Source organism: Zalophus californianus, chromosome 5 (assembly GCF_009762305.2).
Source record: "Zalophus californianus isolate mZalCal1 chromosome 5, mZalCal1.pri.v2, whole genome shotgun sequence".
Lineage (NCBI taxonomy): Eukaryota > Metazoa > Chordata > Mammalia > Carnivora > Otariidae > Zalophus > Zalophus californianus.
The window spans coordinates 2,834,896-2,845,916 of NC_045599.1; the positions used below are offsets into that span (position 1 = coordinate 2,834,896).

Genomic DNA, 11,021 nt, shown 5'->3' on the forward strand with positions numbered 1-11,021 from the left:
AAAATTTTTAAAAAAATGTTATAACCAAGTTGCAAAACTGACTGATTGTAATGACCACAAGGATAGAAGAAGCAGAGAAACAAGTAAGTGATAGAGAAGAAAAAAAATTTTGGAAAATAATGAAGCTGATAAGAAGAGGGAAAAATATTGCATCACAAATGTAGAATTAGGGAACTAAATAACTCTAAAAGGCATAAAGACATTCACATTATAGGAGTCCCAGAAGAAGAAGAGAAGGGAAAAAAAGGGCTTAAGGTTTATTTGAGAAAATTATAACAAAAACTTCCTTAATCTGTGAAAGAAACAGACATCCAAATCCAAAAAGCACTGAGAACTCCCATAAAACAAACAAACAAACAAACAAAAACAGCAACAACAAACAAAAATCAAGCCAACACCAAGACATATTGTAGTTAAATTTGCAAGATACAGAGATAAGGGAAAGATCCTGAAAGCAAGGGAAAATAAATCCTTAACTTACAAAGGAAAACAAATAAGGTTAGCAGCGGACTTACCCACAGAAACTTGACAGGCCAGAAGAGGCATAATATGTTCAATGTGCTGAAAGGGAAAAATATGCAGCCAAGAATAATTTATCCAGAAAGGCCACCATTCAGAATAGAAGGAGAATTAAACAGATGTCCAAACAAAACCTAAAGGAGTTCATGACCACTAAATCAGCCCTGCAAGCAATATTAAAGGGGACTCTTCAAGTGGGGAAAAAACACCAAAAGCAACAAAGACTAGAAAGGAACAGAAAAAATCTCCAGAAACAAAGGGTTTATAAGTAATACAAGGACAGTAAATTCATATCTATTAATAATTATTCTGAATGTAAATGGACTAAATGCTCCAATCAAGAGACATAAGGTATTAGAATGGATAAAAAAGAATAAGACAAATATATATGTTGCCAAAATGAGGCTCATTTTAGACCTAAAGACAACCTGCAGATTGAAAGTGTAGGGATGGAGCAACAGTAATCATGCTGGTTGACATCAAAAGAATCCTAAAGAAGCCATACTTATATTAGACAAACTAGATTTTAAACCAAAGACTGTAACAAGAGATGAAGAAAAGCTCTAGATCAAAATAAAGGCGACTATCTAACAAGAAGATCTAACAATTGTAAATATATATGGGAGCACCCAAAAATATAAATGATTTAATAACAAATATAAAACAAACTCATTGGTAATAGTACAATAACAGTAAAGGACTTTAACACCCCACTTACATCAATGGAAACATCATCTAAGCAGAAAATCAACAAGGAAAAAATGCTTTCTAATGACACATTTGACCAGATGGACTTAACAGATATATTCAGAACATTGTATCCTAAAGCAGCAGAATACACATTCTTTTTGAGTGTACATGAAACATTCTCCAGAATACATCACATACTAGGTCACAAATAAGGCTTTAACAATTACAAAATGATTGAGATAATACCATGCATATTTTCAGACCACAATACTATGAAACTTGAAGTCAACCACGAGAAAAAATTTGGAAAGACCACAAATACATGCAGGTTAAAAAATCATCTAATTAAAGAAGGAATGGGTTAATCAGGAAATTGAAAAAATAAAAAAAAAATACGTGGAAGCAAATGAAAACTAAAATAAGACAGTCCAAACCCTTTGGGATGCAACAAAAGCAAGCAAAAAGGGAAGTATATAACCATACAGGCCCACCTGAAGAAGCAACAAAAGTCTCAAAAACACAAGCTGACCTTACACCTAAATGAGCTAGAAAAGTAACAGCAAATAAGGCCTACAGCCACCAGAAGAAGAGAAATAATAAAGATTAGAGGAGAAATAAATGACATAGAAACAAACAGAAAACAAACAAACAAAAACCACTAGAACAGATCAATGAAAATAGGAGCTAGTTCTTTGAAAGAATTAATGAATTTGATAAACCTCTACTCACACTTATCAAAAAGAAAAGAGAGAAAGGACCCAAGTAAATAAAATCATGAATGACAGGAGAGATTACAACCAATACCACAGAAATACAAACAATTATAATATTAAGAAAAATTAAATGCCAACAAAGTAGAAATGTGGAAGAAATGGGTAAATTCCTAGAAATACACAAACTACCAAAACTGAAACAGGAAGAAAAAAAATTTAAACTGACTCATAACCAGCAAAGAATTTGAATCAGTGATCAAAAATGTCCCAACAAACAAATGTCCAGCAACAGATGGCTTTACATGAGAACTCTACCGAACATTTAAAGAAGAGTTAAAATCTATTCTTCTCAAACTGTTCCAAAAAATAGAAATGGAAGGAAAACTTTCAAACTCATTTTTTGAGGCCAGCATCACCTTGATTCCAAAACCAAAGACCCCACTAAAAAAGAGAATTACAGGCCAATATCCCTGATGAATCTAGATGCAAATTCTCAGAAAGACTAGCAAAGCAAATACAACAGTACATTAAAATAATTATTCATGGGTCGCCAAGGTGGCTCAGTGGGTTGAGTGTCTGAGTTGATTTTGGCTCAGATCATGTACATAGGGTCCTGAGATCAAGTCCTGTGTCAAACTCCATGCTCAGTACAGAATCTGCTTCTCTCGTCCTCTCCCTCTGCCTCTACCCCTGCTCTCTCCCTCACTCTCTCTCTCTCTCCAAATATTTAACAAAATATTTATTAAAAAATAATTATTAACCATGACCAAGTGGGATGTATTCCCGTGCTTCAAGAGTGGTTTGATATTCACAAATCAACATAATACAACACTAATTAATAAAAGAAAAGATGAGGATCATATGATCCTCCCAATATATGCAGAAAAAGCATTTGACAAAATATAGCATCTATTCTTGATAAAAAACCCTGAACAAAGTTGAGATAGAGGAAACATACCTAAACATCATAAAGGCCATATACAAAAGACCCACAGATAATATCATTTTCAATGGGAATAAACAAGAGCTTTTCCTCTATGGTCAGGAACAAGACAGGGGTGTCCACTCTCACCATTGTCATTTAACATAATACTGGAAGTCCTAGCCTCAACAATTAGAGAACAAAAATAAATAAAAGCATCCAAATTGGCAAGGAAGAAGGAACAATTTTACTATTCACAGATGACATGATAATCTCTGTAGGAAACCAAAGACTCCACCAAAAAAGGTTAGAACTAATACAAGAATTCAGTAAAGTCACAGGATAAAAGGTCAACATACAGAAATCTGTTGTATTCCTATATGAACAAAAGGATGAATACCCACGATTTGCATTGACATGGATGAAATTGTAGGGGGTTGTGCTACATGAAATAAGTCAAAGAGAGAAAGACAATTATCATATGATTTCACTTATTTGTGGAACATAAGGAATAGCATGGAGGACATTAGGAGAAGGAAGGGAAAAATGAAGAGGGGGGAATCAGAGAAGGAAATAAACCATGAGAGACTCTGGACTCTAGGAAACAAATTGAGAGTTTCAGAAGGGAGGGTGGGGGGGATGGGTTAGTGCAGTGATGGGTATTAAGGAGGCCAAGTATTGCAATGAACATTGGGTGTTAGACACAAATAATGAATCATGGAACAGTACATCAAATACTAATGAAGTACTGTATGGTGACTAACATAATAACAAGAATGAAAGAAGGAAAGAAGAAAGAAAGAAAGAAAGAAAGAAAAAGAAAGAAAGAAAAAAGAAAGAAAGAAAGAAAGAAAGAAAAGAAAGAAAGAAAGAAAGAAAGAAAAGAAAGAAAAGAAGAAGAAGAAAGAAAGGAGGAAGAAGGAAGGAAGGAAGGAAGGAAGGAAGGAAGGAAGGAAGGAAGAAAGAAGGAAAGAAAGAAAAAAAGAAAGAAAGAAAAGAAAAAGAAAGAAAGAAAAAGAAAGAAAGAAAGAGAGAAAGAGATGCAGAAAAAATATAATCCCATTTTTATAAGATAAACAAAAACAAATGTTAACTCTATATTAACTCAATATTGAAACCAAAATATTTACACTTTAACTTTATATTAACTCTATATTAAATAAATATTATTTTATTGTACATAAATCCAATCTGTTATCCCTTTCAAATGTCCATATGCAAAAGCAAATATTCAGTATAAGATTTATTATGATGAAATAAAATATCCCAGATGGACATTTTTCTAAGCTTCCCATGACCTCCATGTAATTAAATAAATGCAAATGAGGGGGCGGAGCAAGATGGCGGAGGAGTAGGAGACCTGGATTTCATCTGGTCTCAGGAATTCAGCTGAATAGGGATCAAACCATTCTGAACACCTACAAACTCAACAGGAGATCAAAGAAAAGAATAGCAACAACTCTCTGAACAGAAAAGCAACCACTTTCTGGAAGGTAGGACGTGAGGAGAAATGAATCCGAGGTGATATTTGGGAGGATAGACGGCGGGGGAGGGGGCCTCCGTCGGCCGTTTCTGGCAAGCGATAGAGCACAGAGCACAAAATCGGAACTTTTAGAAGTCAGCTCCGCTGAAGGACGTGGTTCCAGTGGCTAAGTGGGAGGTGGAACCCTCACAGGACAGTGTGGTCTCAGGACCCTCAGGGTCACAGAAAGACCAGGGGTGCCTGAGTGTGGCAGAGCTCCCAGGTATCGGAGCGGGGAAGCCAGCTGCAGAAACGGAGCTGAGGTGTGGGCTCTCAGCTCGGGGTTGCCATAAACTGTGATCCGCGGCACAGTCAGGCCACTGCTCCTCCAGCAGGGACCCAACAAGCGGCAGAGCCGGGGAGACTCCCCTTCCTCCCCCGGGGAGGAGCGGCGCGGGAGCGCACCACAGGAATCTGCTGGGTCTGGAGACTCCACACAGGGTCAGGTGCCAGAGATAGAAACACTTGGTCACAGGCCGGGTGAGCATGGAGTGTGGCCGGAAACCGGGGAGAAGGGAGTGACTGACTGCTTTTCTTTGGGAGCGCACTGAGGAGCGGGGCCCGGAATTCTTGGCTCATCCGGGTGGAGATTGGGAGGCCACCATTTTCAATCTCGTCCTCCATAGATGTACCGAGAGTTTGCAGGGAACAAAAGCTCCTGAGAACAAACTGGAGCAGCTTGCTTAGCCTGGACACACAAGGGCAGGGCAATTCCACCTCCAGCAAAGACATTTGGGAACCACTGCAACAGGCCGCTCCCCCAGAAGATCAGCACTAACAGCCAGCCAAGACCAAGTTTACCCATCAATGAGAACAGGAGAACTCCAGCGCTAGGGGAATACTGCACATAGAATTCATGGCTGTTTTACCATGATTCATTAGTTTTTCAAAGTTATTTTTTTAACTTTTTTTTTTAATTTTTCTTTTTCTCTTTTTCAACCAACATCTTATCAATCCCTTTTTAAAAAACCACTTTTATTTTTGATTTTTAGAGTCATATTCTATCCCTTTGGAGTAGTTATCCATATTTTTTGCATATATATATAAGTTGTTCTCTCTTTAAAATTTTGAGGTACAGTTTCTTCTAACAGATCAAAATATACCCTAAATCACTAGTGTATGGCTTTGTTCTAGTCTCCTGCCTGATCACATTTTCTCTCTCTTTTTTTTTTTAATCTTCTTTTTCTTTTTTCAAACAACTTCTTATCAATTCCTTTTATAAAATCTTTTATAATTTTCATCTTTACAGTCATATTCCATCCCCTCATTGTATCAACCCTTATTTTGTACATATATAATTCTTTCTTTCTTTAAAATTTTAGGAGGCACTTTCTTCTAACAGACCAAAATACACCCAAATTCTGGTGTGTGGCACTGATCTATGTACTAGCATGATCATATTTGATCATATTCTGGTTTTTTTTGTTTTATTTTGTTCTGTTTTTGTTTTTTTTTATCTTTTTTTTTCTTTTTTCTTTTTTTCTTTCTTTCCCTTTCTTTCCCCCTGGTTTCAGGGCTTTCTGATTTGTTTAGAGTATATTTTCTGGGGACGTTGTTAACCTGTTAGCATTTTGTTCTCCCATTCATCTATTCTCCTCTGGACAAAAGACAAGAGGAAAAAATCACCTCAGAAAAAAGAACAAGATGTACTACTGTCTGCCAGGGGCCTACTCAGTAAAGACATTATTACAATGTCGGACCTAGAGTTCAGAATCATGATTTTAAAGATACTAGCTGGGCTTGAAAAAAGCATGGAAGTTATTAGAGAGACCCTTCCTGGAGAAATAAAAGAACTAAAATCTAACCAAGTCGAAATCAAAAAGGCTATTAATGAGGTGCAATAAAAAAAGGGGGCACTAACTGCTAGGATAAATGAAGCAGAAGAGAGAATTACCAATATAGAAGACGAAATGATGGAATATAAAGAAGCTGAGAAAAAGAGAGATAAACAACTACTGGATCACGAGGGCAGAATTCGAGAGATAAGTGATATGATAAGATGAAACAACATTAGAATAATTGGGATCCAGGAGGAGAAGAAAGAGAGAGAGGGACAGAAGGTATATGGGAGCAAATTATAGCAGAGAACGTCCCTAAAGTGGGGAAGGAAACAGGCATCAATATTCAGGAGGCAGAGAGAACCCTTCTCAAAATCAATAAAAATAGGTCAACACCCTGATAACTAATAGTAAAACTTACAAGACTAAAATACAAAAAGAAAATCTTGAAAGCAGCTCAGGAGAAGAGATATGTAACCTATAATGGTAGAAACATTAGATTGGCAACAGACTTATCCACAGAGACCTGGCAGGCCAGAAAGGACTGGCATGATATCTTCAGAGCAGTAAATGAGAAAAATATGCAGCCAAGAATACTATATCCAGCTAGGCTCTCATTGAAAATAGAAGGAGAGATAAAAAATTTCTAGGAAAAAACAAAAACTAAAGGAATTTGCAAACACGAAACCAGCCCTGCAAGAAATATTGAAAGGGGTCCTCTAAGCAAAGAAAGCCTAAAAGCAGCATAGCCTAGAGAGGAACACAGACAATATACAGTAACAGTCACCTTACAGGCAATACAGTGGCACTAAATTCACCTCTTTCAATAGTTACTCTGAATGTAAATGGACTAAATGCCCCAATCAAAAGACACAGGCTATCAGATTGGATTAAAAAACAAGACCCAACGATATGTTGTCTGCAAGAGACTCATTTTAGACCCAAACATTGAAAGTGAGGGGGTAGAAAAGCATTTACCATGCTAATGGACACCAAAAGAAAGCTGGGGTGGCAATCCTTATATCAGACAAATTAGATTTCAAACCAAAGTGTATAATAAGAGATGAGGTAGGACACTATATCCTACTTAAAGGATCTATCCACCAAGAAGATCTACCAATTGTAAATATCTATGCCCCTAACATGGGAGCAGCCAATTATATAAGGCAATTAAAAGAAAAAGCAAAGAAACGCATTGACAACAATACAGTAATAGTGGGGGACTTTAACACCCCCCTGACTGAAATGGACAGATAACCTAAGTAAAGATTAACAAGGAAATAAGGACTTTAAATGACACACTGAACCAAATGGACTTCACAGACATATTCAGAACATTCCATCCCAAAACAACGGAATACACATTCTTCTCTAGTGCCCATGGAACATTCTCCAGAGTACATTACATCCTAGGTCACAAATCAGGTCTCAACCGGTACCAAAAGATTGGGATTATTCCCTGCATATTTTCAGACCACAATGCTTTGAAACTAGAACTCAATCATAAGAGGAAAGTCGGAAAGACCTCAAATACATGGAAGGTAAAGAGCATCCTACTAAAGAATGAATGGGTCAACCAGAAAATAAAGAAGAATTAAAAATATTATTGGAAACCTATAAAAATGAAAACACAACTGTTTACAATCTTTGGGATACAGCAAAGGCAGTCCTAAGAGGAAAAAGAAAGGTCTCAAAGACACAATTTAACCCTACACCTAAAGGAGCTGGAGAAAAAACAGCAAATAAAACCTAAACCCAGCAGGAGAAGAGAAATAATAAAGATCAGAGCAGAAATCAATGAACTAGAAACCAAAAGAACAGTAGAACAGATTAACGAAACTAGGAGCTGGATCTTTGAAAGAATTAACAAGATTGATAAACCCCTGGCCAGACTTATCCAAAAGAAAAGAGAAATGACCCAAATCAACAAAATCATGAATGAAAGAGGAGAGATCACAAGCAACACCAAAGAAATACAATTATAAGAACATATTATGAGCAACTCTATTCCAGCAAATTAGATAACCTGGAAGAAATGGGTGCATTCCTAGAGATGTATCCACTACCAAAATTGAACCAGGAAGAAATAGAAAACGTGAACAGACCTATAACCACTAAGGAAATTGAAATAGTCATCAAAAATCTCCAAAAAACAAAAGCCCAGGGCCAGATGGCTTCCCAGGGGAATTCTACCAAATATTTAAAGAAAAATTAATACCTATTCTTCTGAAACTGTTCCAAAAAATAGAAATGGAAGGAAAACTTCCAATCTCGTTTTATGAGGCCACCATTACCTTGATCCCAAAACCAGACAAAGACTCCATCAAAAAGGAGAATTACAGACCAATATCCTTGATGAACATGGATGCAAAAACTCTCACCAAAATACTAGCCAATAGGATCCAACAGTACATTAAAAGGATTATTCACCATGACCAAGTGGGATTTATCCCTGTGTTGCAAGGTTGGTTCATCATCCGCAAATCAATCAAAGTGATACAATATATTAACAAAAGAAAGAACAAGAATCATATGATCCTCTCAATAGATGCAGAAAAACCATTTTACAAATTTCAGCATTCTTTCTTGATCAAATCTCTTCATAGTATAGGGATAGAGGGTACATACCTCAATATCACAGAAGCCATCTATGAAAAACCTACAGCGAATATCATTCTCAATGGGGAAAAGCTGAGAGCTTTCCGCCTAAGGTCAGGAACGCAGCAGGGATGTCCACTAACACCAATGCTATTCAACATAGTATTAAAAGTCCTAGCCACAGCAATCAGACAACAAAAAAAATCAAAGGTATCCAAATTGGCAAAGAGGAAGTCAAACTCTCACTCTTTGCAGATGATATGATACTTTATGTGGAAAACCCAAAAGACTCCACCCCAAAACTGCTAGAACTCATACAGGAATTCAGTAAAGTGGCAGGATATAGAATCAATGCACAGAAATCAGTGGCATTCCTATACACCAACAGCAAGACAGAAGAGAGACAAATTAAGGAGTCGATCCCATTTACAATTGCACCCAAAACCATAAGATACCTAGGAATAAATCTAACCAAAGAAGCAAAGGATCTGTACTCAGAAAACTATAAAATACTCATGAAAGAAATTAAGGAAGACACAAACAGATGGAAAAACGTTCCATGCTCATGGATTGGAAGAACAAATATTGTGAAGATGTAATGCTACCTAGAGCAATCTACACATTCAATGCAATCCCCATCAAAATACCATCCACTTTTTTCAAAGAAATGGAACAAATAGTCCTAAAATCCTAAAAGAGACCCCGAATAGCCAGAGGAATGTTGAAAAAGAAAACAAAGCTGGCGGTATCACAATTCCGGACTTCCAGCTATATTACAAATCTGTCAACATCAAGACAGTATGGTACTGGCACAAAAACAGACATATAGATCAATGGAACAGAATCGAGAGCCCAGAAATGGACCCTCCACTCTATGGTCAACTAATCTTTGACAAAGCAGGAAAGAATGTCCAATGGAAAAAAAGGCAGTCTCTTCAACAAATGGTGTTGGGAAAATTGGACAGCCACATGCAGAAGAATGAAACTGGACCATTTCCTTACACTGCACACAAAAATAGACTCCAAATGGTTGAAAGACGTAAATGTGAGACAGGATTCCATCAAAATCCTAAAGGAGAACACAAGCAGCAACCTCTTTTTGTGGATGATATCCTTCTGACAGTGGAGAAGATATAGACATAGGAGACTGTGCTGCAAATAAAGCAACAGAAATCCAGGACTGCGTTAACAAGAATGAGTACAATTTCTGCAGTTATATTCTCTGAGCAAGTAATAGCTAGCAACTGGGGAATATCACAGAAGAATTGTTGAACTTCATTAAATCCACAGTAAGATAAAGAAAACATTCCTGCTGTATGTATAACAGATATCAAGCCACCACTGAGCCAGGACAGAGCCACCATCTGCCCACATGTGCCCCTATTCAATGATATTCCTATTCATGATGGTTTCATAGTACAGGGGATGGCAAATGGCATCATAGTGTTCAATGGACATCACTGTGAGGAGGAATAACTCTGCCCCTGCTGAAAAAGGCACCAGGAAGACCTGGGTGACACAGCCAAAAAATGAGATAGAATTGCTGTGTGTCAAGGAATTGACAACAATTCCAAAATTGTCACAACAGCTGAAATGAGACAAAGATCAAACAGGGACAGATTCCTTAAAAAGAAATACATGGGTGTGTGCAGGCATGGGTCCAAAGATGTTATGGTAATACTGAGGCCATTCCCCACCAGGGCTAACAGGTAAATTACTGTAAAAAGCACAGATTGTAAAAACTGAAGACTCCATGGGCCAGACAATCCCAAGATAAGAAATTCTGTCACCACCAAGACATTGTTCATTTTTTATGAAATATTCTGCATTAAAAAAAGAAAAGTATGGTTAAAGTGGTCAAGAATTCAAAGTATAGTTATTTTTCCCCAGTAAAGCTGAAAAAAAACTGTGCTAATACTTATTACATTAATAAATGTGTGTATGAGAAAAAGTCAAAAGTAGTTTTGGGCGCCTGGGTGGCTCAGTTGGTTAAGCAACTGCCTTCGGCTCGGGTCATGATCCTGGGGTCCCGGGATCGAGTCCCACATCGGGCTCCCTGCTCAGCAGGGAGTCTGCTTCTCCCTCTGACCCTCTTCCCTCTCATGCTTTCTATCTCTCATTCTCTCTCTCTCTCTCTCAAATAAATAAATACAATCTTTAAAAAAAATAAAAAAAAAGTAGTTTTAAAAATTCATTTTCCTCATCAATTAATCCATATTTTTATCAAGATTTATTTCTCTTTATGTGTCTAAGGGTTATAATGCTATGCAAGCATATGC

At 37.1% G+C, this 11,021-nt stretch overlaps 1 pseudogene; it reads right to left on the reverse strand.

The window, feature by feature from the left end:
• LOC113928642 overlaps positions 1-10,550 on the reverse strand; it is a 29,857-nt pseudogene extending 19,307 nt beyond the window's left edge.
• Positions 10,551-11,021: the final 471 nt, after the last annotated feature.